The sequence below is a fragment of the Heliangelus exortis genome, chromosome 3, assembly GCF_036169615.1.
Source record: "Heliangelus exortis chromosome 3, bHelExo1.hap1, whole genome shotgun sequence".
In the NCBI taxonomy this organism is placed as follows: domain Eukaryota; kingdom Metazoa; phylum Chordata; class Aves; order Apodiformes; family Trochilidae; genus Heliangelus; species Heliangelus exortis.
In genome coordinates this window covers 68,889,847-68,910,559 of record NC_092424.1, presented here as the reverse complement: position 1 = coordinate 68,910,559, position 20,713 = coordinate 68,889,847, and the positions used below count along the sequence as shown (strand labels likewise).

The 20,713-nt window shown below is 37.4% G+C and overlaps 1 protein-coding gene across 1 annotated transcript in view; it reads left to right on the top strand.

The window, feature by feature from the left end:
* SLC16A10 (solute carrier family 16 member 10) overlaps window positions 1-20,713 on the top strand; it is a 70,579-nt gene that overhangs the window by 19,904 nt on the left and 29,962 nt on the right. The gene's annotated exons all lie outside the window — the stretch shown is intronic.

Here is a 20,713-nt window from a genome sequence, read left to right as displayed (position 1 = left end):
AATGCCTGGGGGTGGAAACACCAGGAAGAATGGCAGAAGAAAGGCCTTAAGGATAGCATGTGTTGATGACACCTAGATAAACTGATCAAAGACCACACTACAACTATGCATCAGATTCACAAAATACTCAGTGTCAGAAAATGTCAGTAAAACAAAGACTACATTTACACAAAAACAAGGGATGGACTCTACACTTAAATCCTTAAGAGATAATGGTGGAAAGATAAATAACAGGATTGAAGCTGTTCAACAGCCAGGAGAGAAAAGGCTGAGTAAATCCTAATGACTCAGACAGAGGTGGAACAGGATTAAGACATCCTCATCACTGTCAGCACCTGTAGGGTACAAAGTCACATCCACATTCAGCACACAGCTGTTGACACAAGAACAACCCAGAAGACACAAGGATTGGACAGCAGCACCCAGACATCCCTCCTTCCATGGAAAGCATTTCTAGCAAGATCACTTTCACAGGTCCATCTGTGTGGTCTGAGTGCTAAACAGACCATGAGGATACATGTGTTTCCATGCTCATGAGTGTGGGAAGGAAGGCATAAAAGTATGTGAATTGGGGGGTGTTTGGTTATTTTATGGTTGTTGGTTTTTTCAGTTGATCTGCACTGCTCCTGTCTCCTAGGCCTTTTCTTTTAGTTGGAATGAAATTTTTCCTCTATTGGGTGTCACAGCCCTCAGTTGTCTTGATGGCTGCCTCCTGCACACACCCCAGTACGTCAATGTCTGTCTTGTTACAGGGAGCCAAAAACTTCATGAAAGTCCAGCTACAGACACCTGAATGAAGAATGTCCCTTATCCTGCTGGCTGTGCTTCTCATAATACAACCTGGAATGCAGTCAGGTTTGTTGCTAAAGGGCACACTGCTGACTCAGATTCCACTTGTGTTGTGCAGAATGTCTGTTCTGTAAATCTGCTTTCTAAGCAATTGACGTGAAGCCTGTGCTAGCTCCTGTTGTTTTCATCCCAGATGAAGGACTTCACATCTAACCTTTTTTTAATGCCATCTTGATCCCATTGGCCCACTTCTCAGCATGTTGAGGTCCTTACTCATAGCAGCCCTGTCCGTCAGCGTATCAGTCACTCATTCCAATGTGGTATTGTCCAGACTTGGTGCATGTCAAGTTTTTCTTTTGAACCATATCTCTTGTAAAACCAGATGTATGGCTTTAGTGCTTAACAAGAGAGATTATAACTCTATATATTCCATGGATGTGTATCATGCATAAACAAATAGGTTTACATATAAATAATAGGTCACACTTGAATTTGATCTAGGTTCTTTGTCTAATACTAGTAACTGATCCTTAAAAAGTAGTCCTTCCTACTGGATATGTTCTTCTTTTTGGTCAGTCTGGTTTTCAGATTTGAAGAGACGGGGACAGTGAAGCCCCACCTTCTATCTGCTTTTTTTCAAAGTCACTTAATACCCATGGACTTCAGAATGCTCAGTTGTAGAGGATGCCCACCTAAATTTATTTTCTTCACATAATTTACACTTGGGTTCTAAATGCGCTTTCTGATAACTGTGGGAGTCCCATCCCATTTTTATTTTATGAAAAACAAAAAATTATTCTCCCTTTTGTATCATCCATATGTATATTATCTCTATAAGACCAAGTGAAAAACCAAACCCATCCTCAAAAAGGAAACAAAACAAACCCTTAATCCCTCTAATCCCTCAGATGCATTCACCTGAGTTCTGTTCTGAGATTCAGGATTGTGTTACTTCAGCCTTTTGCCTGTCTCCCTTTTTTAGGTAATTTGTTAGTATTTCCAAACAACGGGAACACAGCACAGAAGGATGTTGCTGGTAACTACTGTCCGTATGCTAATTTGACCACTTCTTGTTTCTTTTAGCCAGTTCATTCATATCTGCAGGGCTTTTTCCTCTCCCTTAATGGAAAAAATACTGTTTTTCTAAGAATCTTTTTTGATGGATGAACCTTTTGTTGAAAGCTGTAAGTTCTAAGCAACTAACATTAGACTTATTTTGAATGGCATGTTTACTTTAGCATATCCAGATAATTCGCATTAAGCGATTGTATCTAAACATTGGCTTAAAAAGTATTTTTATTCAAAAGATGTTTAATCACATGATTCATGATACCTTGGTGAATGATAAGTATTTAAAGCTGCCTTTAGGTATGCAGAAGCTCCTGACATTCAGCTACTTTCAAGAGGCTTTGCATCAGAGGAGGTGGCCTCTTCATTAGGGTGAAGAAATACTTATGTTTTGCTTTAGTGCTTTATGGAATAAAAGTTAGATGAAGAGGAAAAGAATCCTAGAAAAAAAGACAAACCTTGTGAAAGAATAAGAACTTTGGCCTTTAAAGTCTTATTCTAGTTTTTTAAAATGCAGAAAACATACTTAAAAATACAATTTCTCAAAGTCTTTACTGAAATACCTTTGTCTACCTAAAAGGTTAATTTTTAAAAGAGCTCCCAATTGTGTCTCTGCTGTATGGAAATGCTATTCTTTTTTTTCCTGAAACAAAAATAGGTTTTTTTGCTTTCCCCATTTTCTCTATTTTTAGTAATACTTTATTGCATCTAGCTATATTAAAGGTAAAAAGTAAATGAAAATGAAAAGGGGGAGGGGAGGAGGGGAGGAGGGTTCTTCATGGAGTTCTTACCAGCCTAGAAGGACATTTTCTTCTGATCATCAGGAAAACTTTTATTTATGATTGAAGTCTATGGTATAACTTGTTTGCCTTGACCAGGATTATGTGAAGATATTCTTTGACTAGAGCTGAGGGGTAAAGGAGAGAGGTATTTTCATGTCATTTTCCCTTCTGGCTTTTTTAGAGCTAGAATGACCCTGTTTGACAGGCACCATCTTGGGTATGATAAACTTCAGTGAGTTTGACCTCTGACTTCTAAGGAGCTTGTCCCTAGTTGCTTTTAGCAAAAGAAGATAAATACTCGTACATGCTGCTCTTCTGAGTATTTTTATTTTCAAGCTTCTGTAAGTTCTTATATTAAGTCTGCAATATACTTAAGGAGTATTATTGGATAAATTAGTGACAAGTTGTTTTTTTTTTTTTTTAATGAAGTCATTTGGAAGCTTCTGAAAGTAAAAGCATTGCCTTAAGCTAAGCATGGTGTTGGCAGGAGCTATGCAAACTTCTTAGTGTAGTTTTTGCCAAAAAACCTCATTCTTGACCTGAAATATCCCTGCTGTTTCCAGCTGTGAGCTTCATGAGCAAACACTATGAATTTTGACAATCTGGTTATTATTCATGCAGAATAATTTATTAGATCAAATTCCTGTCCTAATTAGTTCCCCTTTGCTTTTTAACAAGCTTTACCTTGTTTTTTGTTTTCACTTGTTTTCTAAGAAGTCCTACTTTTTGCCAACTTCATGGGACTGACTAGGTAATCCTAAGAAATGACTGTAGGGTGCAAGTGACTTACAACATTGCATTGTCTAGCTTATATGCAAGGCACTGAGTGCAGGTTACTGTCTGAGAATGTACTGAAATGCAACATGATTGTATTGGTGTATGGAATTGTCCAAATTGGCTTTTAAAAATGTGAGGCAAGACAAGAATACCCAGGGACAAAGTTAATTAAACTTGAGCTATAAAGGAATGTTGAGTTTGGAGTGATTTGGTATTTAAACTGCTGTGAAAGTTTTTTTGGTTTTTTTGTTCCAAACAAGAATCCAGTGTTATATACTATTTATGAAAGCAGAAATTGCTCCTGCAACATAACCTTCCTGTAGGCAAATAGTGGGAAATGCTGAGTCAGATATAAAATGGTCTGTACAAAGACTAGTGTGTGATTCCTAGTGCATGGATTGTATGTGGATGCAGTTGACTGTACCCTTGGTTGCTATGGTATAATTTTTTTTCAGTTATCTGTCCTGTTCATTCCCCTCCCTTTATGTGATAAACAATTACCTGCTAAAGCTCATTGTGAACTGTTAAAGGATTGGGAGGTGACCAACCAACAACCAAACAAACCATCTCAAAACCCAACAACCATAAAGTAACCAAACACCCCCCAGTTCACATACTTTTATACCTTCCTTCCCAGATACTCATGAGCATGGAGACACAGGTACCCTAGTGGTCTGTTTAGCACCCAGACCACACAGATGGACCTGTGAAAGTGATCTTGCTAGAAATGCTTTCCATGGAAGGAGGGATGTCTGGGTGCTGCTGTCCAATCCTTGTGTCTTCTGGGTTGTTCTTGTGTCAACAGCTGTGTGCTGAATGTGGATGTGACTTTGTACCCTACAGGTGCTGACAGTGATGAGGATGTCTTAATCCTGTTCCACCTCTGTCTGAGTCATTAGGATTTACTCAGCCTTTTCTCTCCTGGCTGTTGAACAGCTTCAATCCTGTTATTTATCTTTCCACCATTATCTCTTAAGGATTTAAGTGTAGAGTCCATCCCTTGTTTTTGTGTAAATGTAGTCTTTGTTTTACTGACATTTTGTGACACTGAGTATTTTGTGAATCTGATGCATAGTTGTAGTGTGGTCTTTGATCAGTTGATCTAGGTGTCATCAACACATGCTATCCTTAAGGCCTTTCTTCTGCCATTCTTCCTGGTGTTTCCACCCCCAGGCATTCCTATTTCTTGTGCAATCATAGTAGTCTTAATGTTAGCACCAGAGTGTTTCTCCCTTTCTATAAAAAGGGAACACCTGTCTCTATTTCAAGCTGGCAGCTTCTTATTCCTTCTTACTTGTTAAAGCACCAGAATGTTTATTGGACCTATTGCCTGGTGTTAAAATTACTTAGTCTTTATGTATTAACATAACTTCAGCTCCCCATTCTTGTATTGGGGACCCTACTTTGTTTTCTGGAATCTTTCTGGTTTTATTCTGTCACCTGAGAAATCACCTCCCTCTTTTCTTGCTTTTCTACCTTGCTGGTGGCAGAGGAAACACAGGGCTCAGCTGCCACACCAGCTTTAGCTGTCGTGGTTTCTCGGCTCAGTTCCTTTCTCCTTCTTGTATTGCAGGCTCCCCTCCTGTTCATACATGCAGATTTCCCCTTCCCCAAATCTTATTAATGTGCTCAATACTTTGCTGCAATTTCTTTGTGCCTTCAACTCCTGAGCCATTTCTTCTCGGGGGCTGAGTGTGCATTTCTCACCCAGTAGACATTTTTTGTTTGCCTCAAAGAAACTCTTGGAAGAGCCCGAGAGGCAGACACCTTGTTTTGGAGATGGAGTCCTAGAGGACTGCTGGGGTAGTTGTTACCAGGTTTGAACTGCCGAGGGCTTCCTGCATTGCTGCCGATTTCTTTCATTTTGGCACTTGGAGCTTTTTACAAAACAGAGCACAAGCAGCAGAGCTTTCTGCACTCTGGTCTAGAAGGTGAATTGAAGGCAAGAAGGCCTTCTTGAGTCTTTGTTTTCTTTGGGCTGTTCAGGGGATCTGCTCCCTGCTAAAAGTTTTTCCTAGGAGTGCTTCAGGACTAAAAGAACACATTCAGCATGCTAGAGTTTTTAAACAGTTTCAGAATAATTGGAAAAGATCTTTTTGTTTCCCCACTCTCCCTAATTGGTTAGTTGTGCAGTCTATTGGATTGCAGCCTTACTTAAATTCTTCTAAACTGCTCTCATAGGAGACATGCTATTAGTTGATATTATTTGATATTACTTTTTGATTACACCTGCTGATTACTTTTTTTGAGTGGGTCTTTCGAGTAACTTCTACCTAATGCTGGTTTATACTATATTATCCTATCAAGGTAAAGTTACATGCACCAAATTTCCATTTCTCCTAAGGGATAAATGCATCGTAATCCATTATGTATTCCATAAACATAATCAGACTTTGTTACCCTGTGGATGCTTTGCCTGGTGTAGTTAAGAACAGCTGCTAAGTTCTGAAACTTGTATATTAGTTGGTGTAAAGAGAGGCCTCTGTCCTAGGAACTCTTACAGTGTAGGAATACAGAGCTTCCCATAGGTTTCCTTTATGACTCTTTTTATTAATATAAAAGCTGTTTTTAATTTAAAAAACTGGGAAATCACTTGGGGCCAGGGTGGTGTTGTTTTAGTGCTACTGAGATACCCTTTTCCTGCTATGATACGATTTATTACTTCTGATGGCACATGAGTTAGCTCTGTAGTAGTTTTTAATAAGTACTACAGAGCTCTTCAGGGGGATAAGTTTGTTTCTGAAGGGACACTACACATGAAAACTGCTTTGTTAAGGAGGGGGAGTTAAAACTGAACTTTCAAAGTTGAACTGCCTTGTCTAGACAGCTCTACTAAACTTTACTGTATTGCTCTTTTTTCACTGCTTGTTTTGTGCAACCTGGTTGAAGAAAGAACTAATTGTTCTTGTATGACAAGTGCAACTTCCCAAAAATGCAAGCTTGGGCAGAAGGAACAGACTACTGAATTTGAAACAGGACTTTTTCCTTTTTTTCTTTCTTCTCTTTATTCTTGTACTAGGTGTTTGAGAAACCAAACACACCTGAGAGAAGTGAAGCTATTTCTGGTGGCCACATTCTTACAAAGTGTTTGTGTACACCCCATATACACGTGCAAAGATATATTCTCTGCTACTGAAAATACATCTATGTGTATATGTATCAATATCTATCTATAATATCTATATATATAGTTTGTACTGTGGATCCCTACAGGTGCTGGGCTCAGGCACTCAGATATGCAGATAGATGGAGAGTTCCTCATCCAGGAAAAGGTTAGAAAGGAATTTAGCAAGAAGCCAGGACAAGCTGCACTGATCTGGGTGCAGGGCATGGTCAGGCCATCCTTTTTATTCTCTTACCGCTTCTTTCCCCCTTTGTTGCTCCTTCACACATAACTTATATCCCTCACTAGTTCCTCCTCTGAACAGCTCTTATCTGTGATCCTGAAATGCTTTTCCATGGCATTCCCCAAAGTCTTCCACCCCCCAAAGCCCTAATCCCCCTCTCTCACAGAAGTGCCCTGGCCTTGACTCCTCCCTATGGGTTTCACACCTGGAACTGAGGTTCTGGTTCCACACACGTGGGAACTGAGGTTCTGGAACAGCTCAGGGAGGCACTGGACAGGACATTCTCTCCTCTGAGCCTGCAGCTTGGGTTCCTCTCTCCCTTTGTGCCTGTGCTCCTCCAGGCACACGGACATAACTATTGCTATCAGGGCTCCTGCTTGGGCCAGAAGGAACAGACTACTGAATTTGAAATAGGACTAACTTTTTCCTTTTTTTTTTTCCTTTCTTTTTTTTAATTCCTTCTTGTACTAGGTGTTTGAGAAACCAAACACACATGAGAGAAGTGAAGCTATTTCTGGTGGCCACATTCTCACAAAGTCTCACATGTTCTCTGTGTGTCTTGGAGAGGTCTGAGCAGGGTGTTATTTGGGCTCCCCCATCCTGCTATTGCCTCTCGGGTGCTCCTTTGTGGGAGTGCAGGTGATCTTTCATTGCATAACCCAACACTGTGAATGGAGCTTGTTAAGGGCAGTAGTGGTGCCTGCAGCAGGCCTTTGAGTCCATGAGCAACAGCACCCAAAGACTTTGTTCAGGTTCTTGCATGTAATACGTGTAACAGCAATTTTTCTTGTGCTTTTACTTTTTCTCTGCTTTCTTCTCTTGGAAGCTGTAATTTATTTGTCAGTGGAAATAGCCCTATTTTCTTAAGCTTTTTAGATCAGCTAGAAGCTGATTTATTTTATTTTTAATGCCTTAGAAGATCAAAATTCTCTGTATATGTAGTGTTGCTGTTTTGTGTGAAGTATGGATATATTATATACACGTTATTGTTTCATTATTCACATATTCATAGAATCATAGAATTGGCTGGGTTGGAAGGGACCTCAGAGATCATCAAGTCCAACCCTTGATCCACTACCACTGCAGTTACCAGACCATGGCACTGAGTGCCACATCCAGGCTCTTTTTAAATATCTTCAGGGACAGAGAATCCACCACTTCCCTGGGCAGCCCATTCCAATGCTTGATCACCCTCTCCGTAAAGAAATTCTTTCTAATGTCCAACCTAAACCTCCCCTGGCACAACTTGAGACCGTGCCCTCTTGTCTTGTTGAAAGCCGTCTGGGAAAAGAGACCAACCCCCACCAACTCCCCTCCTTTCAGGGAGTTGTAGAGAGTGATGAGGTCTCCCCTGAGCCTCCTCTTCTCCAGGCTGAACAGCCCCAGCTCCCTCAGCCTCTCCTCATAGGATCTGTGCTTGAGTCCCTTCACCAGCCTAGTTGCCCTCCTCTATTATCTAGAGACAGCTACTATTTATGATTTAATAGTGGTTTTGTTAGGTTTATTATCTTTAGTCCCTCTCTTCCTTCCCCTTAAAGCTTGAAATAGAGAGTTACAGTTCACTTGCTCATTTTGAGTTGAGATCTGACTGCAAAGATGGCAAATTATTGGTATAATCTAGTGATATTCCTGCTCTGGGGATACCATTAAAGTTACCATGCTTATAGAAATGCTAGTAACCAAGCTACTTGGTGCTTAGATTGCAAACTGATAAAGACACCTGAAATGCTCCAACCATTCTAAGAAATCTGGGTGCAGTCTTAATGGGTGGAGCTTGACCCGTCAGCCGAAAGGCTTAAGTGCTTTTCATTTTTGATAACAACCATTACACTATTCTATACTGTGCTGTTATGTGATATAACTGGAAAAAACCATCTCTATACATGTTGTATACCAGTTGTTGCCATTGACACACAAAAAAATGTTAAGTCATGGCAGAAAAGCTGAAGATTTTCACAGCTTAAGCCAAGGCTACTGCATTTTCTAGGCAGTGTTGAATTTAGGCTTCAGCAATTATAAAGATTGTATAGTGAGGCTTTGAAACTCCCTAGTGTCTTCCAGCTCTCATCACGTATGTCTGTGAAGATGACTGATCCCAGCAGTTTTCTTGACAAAATTTTAGTTTCTCTTAGACTTTCATACCATGAAATAATAAAGAAATAATAAGCTATGTTTTAATCTAGGGTTTAAGAGAAAAAAAATAATACTAGACAGTCTGCCTCAGTCTGCTCATGGTGAGTACCAAGAAGTTTTATTAAGAGACTTTTTTGAAGACCAGAAGGCATTGGTGAAAAACGTGGGAGGAAACGTAGCAGTATGATTGGTTCAGAGTTTTGTGCTGTTGTACTTACAAATAAGAGGTTTGGATTTCTGATATTTTTCAGAATACAGCAAAATACTGAGTAAAATTATTGCTTTTGGTTTTAAGACAATAGGTTCTTTGTCTAGCAAGCTGCTCTTTATTTATAAGAATCTTCAGAAAGATGTATTTGCTAACCAGACTTTCATGTTTGCTTTTTACTGAGGAAGGCAGGTATCAGTTGTGGTCACTAATGACCAGTAATAGGTGTATCCAATGTAAAAGAATAAGTAATGCAGTAGTAATATAATTGTAATAGAATGATGTGTTTCTTGAATTGAACAACAAATTAATTTGGAACGTAATTGTTTATATGTGGTTTTTATTTTCTGTTTATTGTATATGTCTTACTACTGTCTTATTTTTTTACTAGATAATAATGCCAATATAAAGCTTAACACATTCCTCAACGGAAATATTTTCTTCAGAGGTATACTCTGTATTTTAGAGAACTGATTGGATGTTTTCATTGTAACAATTTTTGCAGAGTGATTAATGCTAAAGAAAACCTGTATACATGACAAATATTGCAGAATGTGTTCTATCTCAAATTGTAGCTCAGATAAATATTGTAGTTTTAAAAGTACTGCACAGTGCTCAATTAGCTCAACTACTTGCACATTTATTGGGTTTGTTTTGTTTTAATTGCTATGTTTTGCTGTGGAAGTAATTGCTGCCAATTGTGAAATATGAAAGCTGTATTAAAATGTCTGTGAAAAAATTTAGTTCTTTGTAGAGTTTAGTTAGATTGTTGGGTTTTTTTTAATAAACTCAGTAAAATTTGAAAACCAAATTTTTAAAAAATGTGCTGCAGAATATGAACTCAAAATTAATATGGTGCTGCTTTAAAAATAGTTTTGAGAAGTATTTGCTTTTGTGTTTGACCCAGTGGTGTTTCCTAAGAGAAAAACATTTTAATGATTGGGAGAGGAGGCCTGTTATTCAACATCTCAACAGGAAGATTTTTGTTTAAATTTTTTTGTACTTTACTAACTGTAAATATAATCTAACTTATAACTATTTTCAATGTCTTGAGACTCTCATAGAAATCCTGTTGGTATTATGAGTAAATAAATAAAAACATCTTGCTTTTGATTTTTTGCAAACTGAATACTAGACTAGATGGAACAGATATGAATTTGAAATCTACTCAGAATTACTTCAAGCTGTAGCTCATGTGTCCTATATCTGTCACTGATTTATCTTGGTTGCATATGTAAAATATTATATGTGCAGCAAGTCATAGTCATGAAGGTTTATCAGCTGTACATAAAATTACTTTGTCTGTGCAAAGCATTTGTTCAGGTTTTCAAGATGTATAGCAACCCAGGCATTTGTACTGCTGGAAAATCAGGTAAAATTTAACTTCCTGAGGAACTGGGCTGTAATTAAGGAGAAATAGTTTCTTGTCTCAGTGAGTGATATTGTCAGACCTGAAAATTTTTGAGATGAGGTAGAGGAACAAGGTCTAGAGTTAGTGACTGGATCACTTGGTTTTAAGGGTTTAAAGGGCACAAGCTGAGTCATATGTGCATGTAAATGAAACAAGGGGCACATGCTGATACAGAGAATTGCCCTGTTATATATGATTTTTCTCATAATTTCTCTTATCAAGCTTTCCATAGAAATGACTGCTTTTTCCTGTTAATCCTCTGAAAGGGACAACAGTTTAATCTGTTTGTTTGCTGTGCAAAAACTTATGATAGCCCTCTTATTTGACTATGTTTTCAGTATTTGAGGGGGAGAAAATGGGAGACATATGTGAAAGAAAATATGATGCATGTAAATGCCCCTTTCTTCTCACCCTGTGGAAAAAAGCTTGAACATTTAACTTGTAGTCTCAATTTTAATAATAATCCAGTTTTGGATTTATATTTCCATTTGCATATGTATTTGAGATGAAACTGGTAATTTTATTTGTAAGTAATGTGGTGGGGTGGGGAGAAAACTAATCTTTCTGTATGAAAGACAGGTATACTGAACTTCTTATTTATCACCTCACTTCACTTTTCTTTGAAAGTCAAATGTAGCTTTCCACATAACTTGCTGCACAAAATAAGGTTACCATTGCAAGGACAGCATTTTGTTTGTACTTGTAATACCAAATGTAGGCACATGCCTCTGAACACTTCTATTATTTTGCATTGAAATATTTCAAAATGGACCCTTCTTTTTCTATATAACTGCAGGTTCTTCCCCTCTAAAGCAGATGCTAGTTCACAGATCCTACCCTGAGAAATACTTATTTCTTACAGCATCTAAATGATTTGTAATTCACTTGTTCTTCTGTTTTATTTACTCTGTGTAATCATAACTTGGCTATGGATAGTGTACTTATTTTTAATGGTAAGTAGCCTGTCCCTTGCTGAAAATGAGGACTTGTAGTTTACCTATAAAGCCCTAAATGTGGGGTTCTTAATAACTGTTTTGGGGTAGATAGTGGGGAATTGTAGTTTGTAACATCAGGAATTAATTTAGATAGCAGTTTGAGCCTTGAAGATAGAGATTTAAATTGAGGTAGTAAGAGAATATATGTTAATATAATCTGTCCTGAGGACTCTGTGGAATTGCTGAAATGTGATGGGGTCTCTTATCTGATTGGGATGGATTCAGAAGGGTGGATTCATGTGAAAAGTTAGTTTGTGAGCTGCTTGATGGCAGACTCCTGAACTTCAAACAATGCACCAAACTTACTTGTGAAGTCAGATTTCTTTATCTTGTCTGGTTTTTATCTTCGAGGTGTCACAAGGGCTTCTGGTGCTGTAGATGTGGAATGCTGCTTGGGCTTTTTAGAAGACAACCAGTGCAAGTGAGGTGGGTGAAAGGAAGACCAACAGCTCCATTAGGTGCTGAGGAATCTGAGTCTTGAGTTTAGGAATTTGAGTTGTGAACTTTAATCTGTGGCATCTAAAACACAAGACCATTGCATGACATCTTTGGTTGCAGATATGCTCTGAATATGTGTGAAACGATTGGTTGTGAAAGCAGTTAGGATTAGAGCTTACTGGCAAATCAGGCTGTCATCTTTCAAGTTAATAGCTAATACTTATGCAGAATGTTACTGATCCTAAATCAAAGCAGAATATGATCCTTCATCTGTTCGGTGTTTTAAAAAATTGAATAAAGGGAGAAGTGCTCATTTGGGAGAGAGAGAGAGGGAGGGAGGCAGGGAAGCAAGCAAAGAAGAAAAGGCTCTGGAATTCAGAACTGGAACCGAGTTTCTTTTTAGGCTATTACTTAAAAATGTGATTACATTGTGCTTTGAAAACTGTCTCAGACAGTCAGCAGAAAACATTCTTGTGTGTCTTCTAAAAGGAAAAACAAGTGATTACAGCCATTTCTTATCGATTTGTTCCTTGTTTATTCTTCCTACCACAGCATTTTCAGACTTTATTGTCAAAGGTCAAGCTCAGTTTGCCATGAAATCTAAATGCATGTGTTTTTCTCTTAATGATTGACTTCACTCTTCCTTTAAAGGTTCCTGAAGGCTCAATACTTATAATACCAGCAATATCTTGCCTAACTGCACTTTTACTTATGAACTTTTTGTTTTAGCTTTTACTAACTTAAGAATTTTTAAATTTTCCTCTAAATTTTAAACTACACAGAAGATCTGCAGTCTCTCTAGTAAAAGTTGTTTGCCTATAAGAATAACTTTGTATTATAACTATTTCAGATTCCTATTTTGTGGCTTATAGTTTGAACAACATGTTATAATCAGTTTACTATGATATGTGCTTTGGATTCATCAACATTATGCTTTGATTCTGTGGATTTTTTTTTTGAGGGGGACATGGGGAGCCAGCAAGCTCCAAAACTCCTAGTGTTGTTACAACAAGTGTACATGAGATGGTAGTTAAGTAATTAGCTAGTTGCAGTGGTACAGGATGTTTTCTCAGTGCATGAATACCCACTTTTCTGACTTTTCTGTTCTCTTGCTTCTTATGCTCAGAAGGACTTCATCTCAGTAAAAACTCTGAGATTGTGTAGTCATTTCTTAAGAAGGCAGAAGGTGAAACTTGTCTAGTCCTATTTATGTAAATGGTGAGCTTTGGGGAAGATGACTGTATTAAGGTTATATGTGTATCTCTTTTGGCACTTGGTCTTTAGTTACTGTCTTGCATCATGTTAGAGAACTTCAGTGGTGCACAAAGCCTTGGAAGAAATCGGTGTGCGTTCTGACTTGATATAATGTTTGGTTTCATTTCTTATTCCCACTATCTGATCTTATTTTGCTAATTTTGCAAGGTATTGGCAAGTTTATGATTCTTTCTACCTGGTTCCATCAAGATGTAAATGGCATATACAAGCCCTAAGTCTCTTTTTTGGCTGGCAGAAGGCATGTATACTGAAGAGATTCTGTGCATGAGCACAGGAGAGCTTACAGCTATTTTTAAAATCTGTCAGTTTTATCTTTTCAGAATAGACTAATTCAGACTGTCTGACTTCATGTTTGCTGAAAAGAGGTTACATGTTCATGCTTGTGACAGCAAGTGGTTTGATAATGGAAACAGGGTATCTGTTCAAAGAACTCTTAATTGGAATCCAGGGGGTGAGACAGTTCTTGTATTCTGACTTATAAGTATCTTTCATTAATAAGGTTATTCAATAAAAGACTGGTTCTTCAGTTATTAGAAGAAGGAAGGGAAGGGGAAAAGCAATATCCTTTATTCCTATTGGACATTTCCACTAGTCTCTGGTTCATAAATATTTGTGTATTGGCTGTGATCTCTAAATGTGTTGTGGAAATCTGATTAGATTCTTCTGTTCTAATAATTCTGATTCTTAAAGCCTGCTCAAGATAACTGTGGTGTCCAAAAGAGATGGTATTTCCATGAGCTAAATTATCTTTGCCCAAAATATTTTAGAATGCTCATTTAAATTGGGCTTTCTTTTTGTGGGGGTTTTTTTTCTTTTTTTTTTTTTCTTTTTTTTTTTTTTGCTTTAAAAAGAGCCTAGCTCGGATATCTGCAAACTCTGCTCTTGGAACTAAGCAAACTGAAAGTACTAGACATGTAACCTGAGTTCAGAGTATAGGATACTTCCTGTGGCAGCATTAAATCATAACTGTATTTTTAGTTGTTAAACACATGTTTTCTCTGATGGAATCAGCAGATCTCTTTTGAATAGAACAAGCAGTGCACTTTTTTGACAGTAGGAATTCAAAATGTGACAATACATGCATTTCAACATCTTTTCTACTGACACAGTGTTCTGTGATCTGTGGATTGTTCTGTAATGGCAACAACTATGTAGAAATTCAGTTGCTCTTCCTTTTGCACCCACAACTAATGAAATTCCTCAGAATTCATGAGAAGCTGCTGAGCAGTCTCTGGCACAATTTTCACAGCATGTGTAAGCAAGGCATGTAGTGCTGAGCATTTCTTGTCTTTTCTTTTTTTTCTTTTTTTTTTTTTTTTTTTTTTTGTAGTATATGATGGGAAGGTAGGAAGTGACTACTTCTTTGGGTAGCTGGATAAAAATAGTTTTCCAGGAAACTGTCCTACAGAGGCTCTGTGGACATGGGAGAAAAAACTCATACTTGCTGGGTCTAATGGCTCTGTTGGTAAATATACATTGAACAATTCCCTCTTTTGGAAATTAATAGCTTCCCCTAGAGAAATAAAAAGAAGGTAATGGATAAAATAGGTGATACCGAAAAACAGTCTCTGGGTATTATAGGATATATCTGGATAGCCTGAGTCCCCCCTGTACTTTGGGGTATACTCAAAAAGGGTAAAACTATCAGTGGAAAAAGTGCATTAGTTGGAGGGAGACACAATAGATCTAAGCAATGGATCTTATGTCTGTAATAGTAAAAATAGGTCTGAGATTTACTTTAAAGGATCTCTTTGGCCTAGAATTTAAGGATGGCCTCAACTCCCTCCTATTTCTTAAGGGAAAAGCAAAAAGGGTTTTAATTGTACAGCTTAATTTTTTTTTCCTTACCTGAAGTGGTATTTACAGCTTTCCTAGACAAACCATTCTTGTGTTTTTGACTACCTTCATAGTGAAAAATGTCAACCTTTAATTTGGATTTTTAAAATTTTTTTTTCCAGGAATATCTTGTAGTTTCAGTTTTTTTCTTTTTGTCCTGTCACTATGCACCACTGAAAGAAAAACTGGAGACTAGCTCTGTATTCTGTGATAATCACCAGCTAGATGTCTGGAGGCGTTAATTAGATTTTTTTGTGAGCTGCTGGTCTTTTCATCTACAGGCTGAACAATTTAAAACTGTCATCTGTCCTCATCTGTGAGCATGTTGGTGGCTGAACATTAGACTTGCTGAATGATTAAAATGGCAGATTAAATTCAGTGCACATGTGTATGTGATGAGGAGAAATGTAATCCAAATACAAGCTGAAAAAAATGGACTTGACATCAGTCACTACCTTTAGTGGGAAAATAAGTTCATTATTAGTTTTCTGAACATAGTTACTCTGAAGCAGGTGAAATACTTAAAAAAAAAAAAAAACACAACACAACAAAAACCCCCAAAGCCAGCACACAAACAAAAAGCAAAACAAAAAGGAGTATAATTGGGAGATAGAAAATGAAGGAAACTCTAAATAGTTGCTTGCCCATGTTAAATCCCATATGCAGTTCTGACTACCCTGTCCTGAAACACTATGGCTCAATTACCTTTACCTCTTCCCCTGTTATAGAGTCTATCTTATATACAAAGACAAAGTCAAAAAGATGCTTCATTTAAGAGAAGAAAGCATCATGAACATATCTGATAAAGGCATGTAAAATAAGATGCAAGATGAAATCTGTCATGGGTGATTATTTTGTATTTCTTACAGCACAAGAATTAAAGTTTGAGAGGTTCAAAACAAAGAGGAATTTAATTTTTATGTGGTATTGTTGCTTGAGCATGTTCTGAAACTGATTTAGAATAAAAGGCAGTGAAGCTAAAGTAATATTGATGGAACTAAATGTTCTTGGAGAATTATTAGATGCAACTTGGTGCTTAAAAGGTTTCTAAGCTGCTTATTTGGAGGAGATGGCCAAGAAAAAATATTACAGGGTACTAACCCTGTTCCAAGTGTTCATACTTAAGTATTTTATATACTGGGATTTATATACTGGGATTAATGAGACTTTAATTTACACAATGTTGTCATTTTTTTGGTTTTAAAAATAAATATCATGTAAATCTGATTTAAGGAGACACAGAATTATTATTACTAGCTGGACCAAGATATCTTTGAACAATCATTTGTTTCCTTCAAAACAGGATCTCTCAAATTCTCTCTTCACAAATCATCTTGTGGAAGTCAGTCTTCTGCTTTGCTTGTATAGAATCATAGAATTGTCTGGGCTGGAAGGGACCTCTGAGATCATCAAGTCCAACCCTTAATGTATGTAAATGTCCAGAACAGAAGAGCTTCTTCATACAGCCCATAGTTGAGTTCTGGAGTAGTTTGTTGTAAGATACTGCAGATGGTGAAAAATTGTGTTCCAGGAGAGGATAGAAATTAATGAAGGAGGAATCGCCAGAATATTGTTAAATGCACTTGAGAAAAAGTGGTTTTTTTGAGAAAAGTGGTTTTATAAAATAGAAGGAAAACCCTCCTAATTATTATTGAAGCAGAGCTTTCAGGAGTTACAAAATATTTCAGTATTATAGACTGAGAATGACTCCGAAGCAGTTTTTGTCTCTCATTTTATACTTCTTTTTATTATGACTTAATGTAAGAATTTTTTCATTATCTGCCATCATTATAGTTTGTACTTAAAAGTATTAGCAGTGTAGTATGGCCTGAAATACTGCACTGGCTAGAAATGAGATGGTGGGAGAACTGATTTTTAGGGAGAATGTCTTAAGAATGAGCAGAGGTAATTGTTTAGAAAATGGCCAGTCAGTTTGCTTAAAAAAAGTGAAACTATTGGTCCTTGGGCAGGAGAATCTGTTACATTCTTTATATAGAAAACTTGCTCTCACTTTCCACAGTCTGTGCTTCCGTCTTGGTACAGGTAGTTCCAAACAGATTATTCTAGAAGCCATTCAGTAATTTGTAATTATACTGCTGTCTTCGTTTTCTGCATAAGCTACAAAACCACACACACTTATTTTTATGTGGGGTACCAAATATTTTTGACTTTATTTTGAATCTTCTATTTAAATAATCTTCACTTGTCTTGTATCTCTTGTCTTCCAAGCAGTAGAATCTTATTCCCTGTGTCAACTGGAAAATTCTCAGGGAAAGATGGTAAAGAAAATTCTTGAAGTTCATGGAAGAATGAAGGGTTTTATTACTGTGTTAAGCCAACAACTTGAAAGACATTTGTGAGGATAAAACTGAAAAGGTTCTTACTGTAATGCATAGAAAAATTTTGATTGTGAGAGCTACTCATCCATAGCATTCCTCTTTATTTAACTTCACACATAATAAGGCATTCCACTGCAATATGATATTACTGCTTTCTTCTCTTTTGTCTCCTAAGTGGTAGTGCTTGAGTCGATGTCCAAAAACATTTAACAGTTTGGCACATAAATACATATGTAATCTGGCTGTGATGATGTGGAATGAATTTGTTAGCACCTATGTTTATTACTGAAGAGAAAAGACACTATCAAAAAAAAAAAAAAAGCTGTCAAGCTGTCTTTCAAAACATAGTAAAATGGCAGCATATCTGTGGAGTATGTAGTAGAGTTTCATAGCTGAACAGAGAAATATAAGAAATATAAGAATATATATATTCTCAGATTATAGCTGAAGTACATACATTTTGGAATAATTTTAGCTATAGATAAGGTGGGCTTTTCTGTGATTATGTGTTTCAATGGCTTAAAACCAATTTTCAGTACAGATTCTACCAATAGGCTCTGTGGTTTTTATCTTGAGGATAACTTCCATTACATCTTCTAGGGAAGTCTGGGAATTGGTTCTTCTGCAATTACATGCTTTTAAGAGCTAATTCTTACTTCCAGTGCCTTAAGAAAAGCTTAAGTCCTTAACGTAGGAATAGCTTTTCTTCTATGACAATCAAGATGGTTTGTGTATAAATATGAATACCATTACATGTAGCAATTAGGTGCTGTATTAGTGTCTGAATTAGCAGCTCTGGAACATAGCCAGCTTGTGGCCAGGAATGCAGCCAATAGCCTGGAGGAGAAATGTTTTAATTAATAACTGCTCTAGAGAGCTCTCATTATCCTGACAAACTGCATTTGTAACTTTGCATATTACTTATTTGGGACAGTTGTAATTCATATTAAAAATTTTGAAAGACAATTCATTGTACCTTTTTAATGTAAGAAAGTGTATGAATACTTGAAAACTTGAGCAAAGCAAAAAATATCTTTGCTCTATTGTATATGTTAATTTCTTCATAGGATTAGCATATTGTAGCAAGAATTATTTGCTCTAAGAAGAAAATGAACAATTTACACATGTCCTATTCTGCATGTATCAATTTTTGGTGCTAGATTTCTTGACAGAAGTTTAATACAGTAAATTTTCTTGAGCTTTACATACATGTGAAGTTAAACTTCAAGAACTCTTGTAATAAAGTAATGAAGTTTTTCATACAAGACATGCCAGCAACATCTCTTTGTATTTCTGTAGGGCACAAGACCTTCTTATTTAACTTCAAGGTGTAAGTTTAAAGGACTCTGGTGTCCATGAGCTTGATAAAGTGATAAAGCTTGGGGCTTCCTTTTCTGCAGTTTAATCGCAGTGTCACTGAAAAGCTTCATATAAAGCCATTGCCCTTGGTTTTAAATATCTGTTGTGTAGCAAATCAGTGGTAACCTTTCTTCTCTTTTAGGCTTTGCTTATCATGGTTGTAAAAAGAAGAGGAGAGAATCAAGTAATGAGAGGCATATTTCTTTCATTAGTACCCGGAAGCATCAAGAGACAAAGTTGGCATGTTGTTGATAGAATGGGATTTGAGTGGAACAATTTCATTTCAGGCTTTTGTATACTTATTATTTTAATAGCTCTATAAGCTCTTAAAAATACTGTAAATTATTTAATTACACTAAGGAGAACACTACTTGCATCAAAGCCTGTGCTAACTGTAATTAAACTACTGAACTTAATTTGTAGCCCAGAATTTAGTCTCACTTTATGCAAGCTACTTAAACTCTGTTTCAGTTGCTCAGTTTTGTTACCTGTTTGTCTCCATGAGCAAGGTGCATGTACTTGTCCATGTGAGATTGGATTCCTATAACCACTAATCCCTAGTGGGCTTGTCTAGTGCTACAGCTGCCTTTCTGTCCTCTCACACCTACGCAGCAAAGGTGTCAGGAGATTGAACCATTCCTTGGTTCAACCATTATATGATACCCTCCTACCACTGTGAATCTGATACCAGTGAAATCTCGTGATGCCCACTTCCTAAGTCTCAGCTGCCTTTTCTCTTGGCCTTGCAGACTCACCAGGTGGCAGAGGTACTTTGTAATTCTTAGTGCTGCCTTGCAAGTCACACAGATGTGTTGAGTGCTGTTTGTGGTGGTGGAGCTGCCATTACGTTGAGCCATGTGTGTGTGACAGGAAGCCATGGACATTCTGCCTTTGCAGCTTCCCTTGTAGAACTGCAGCTTCCTTTGCAGAACTGCAGCACCTCTATATGGCTCGCTCTGGGAAAGATAAGTGGAAGGATGAGGAGACTTGTGGAAGCTGAGCAGCTCAGAAGGCTTGCAATTGGCTGGTCTCCAGCGTGTGTGGGAGCATTTACTCCCTCTGACTCCTGCTTACAAATTGTGGTTGGTACAATGTTATCTTGCAACATCGGGATAAATGTGGATTGTAACATAGGGCAGATCTCTAGCTCCTTTCTTGCCACATCCAAGGTGTGTTTGAGCCTCTTCCCTGACTGTGGAGGAAGAGAAAGAACAGACATAAATTTGGTCTTAGCCTGTCAGTCATTGTCACGGGGGCCTTGCTCTTCCCAGTCCTTCCTGCTGTCCCCTCATACAGTCTGGCAGGGCTATCTTGTCTGGGTTAATCATACCAAAGAAATGCAGCAAAGACCCATAAAAATACTTCATCCTTCTTTAAACTGTGCATTGAAAAACTCTATTGCATGCTCAAAAACCCCAATATCATCCCCTCCACCCTAGCCCCAGGCTGTTATGTCATGCTTCATCTCGATAAATTTTGCCCTGGAATAAAGGGTTTCTTTTGTTCTAATTTCTGTTTTTCTCTAACCATCTGTTCTCTTTTGTCTGCCATTTACATTGTAAACTCTGTGAAGAAACAGTTTTTTTGCTAGCTTTTTTGTTTTGCTTTATTTTCTTCAGTGCCTTACACAATGGGGTCTTTATCAATTTATAGGGCTTACTGGAGCTTTAACAACACTATTTCTAAGTTGTGATCTTGATAGATATACTTGCAAATATTGTTCACTGGGTCTGTTGGTTATATATTTTTTCAGGCAATTTTAATTGCCTCTGTCACCGAATCACAATTATTTTATCTAAATAAGCCTTTAGGAAAGAAGAAAGGAAAAGAAAAGTAATAATTTCTGTAGCTACGTGAGCTGTTCTGTAGCTACTTGTAGCTGAGCTGATGAAGTCTATGTTAGTTGATTGCATAAATTGCTCAGGCTTTTTAATTTCTACCATGTTAAGTAAATAT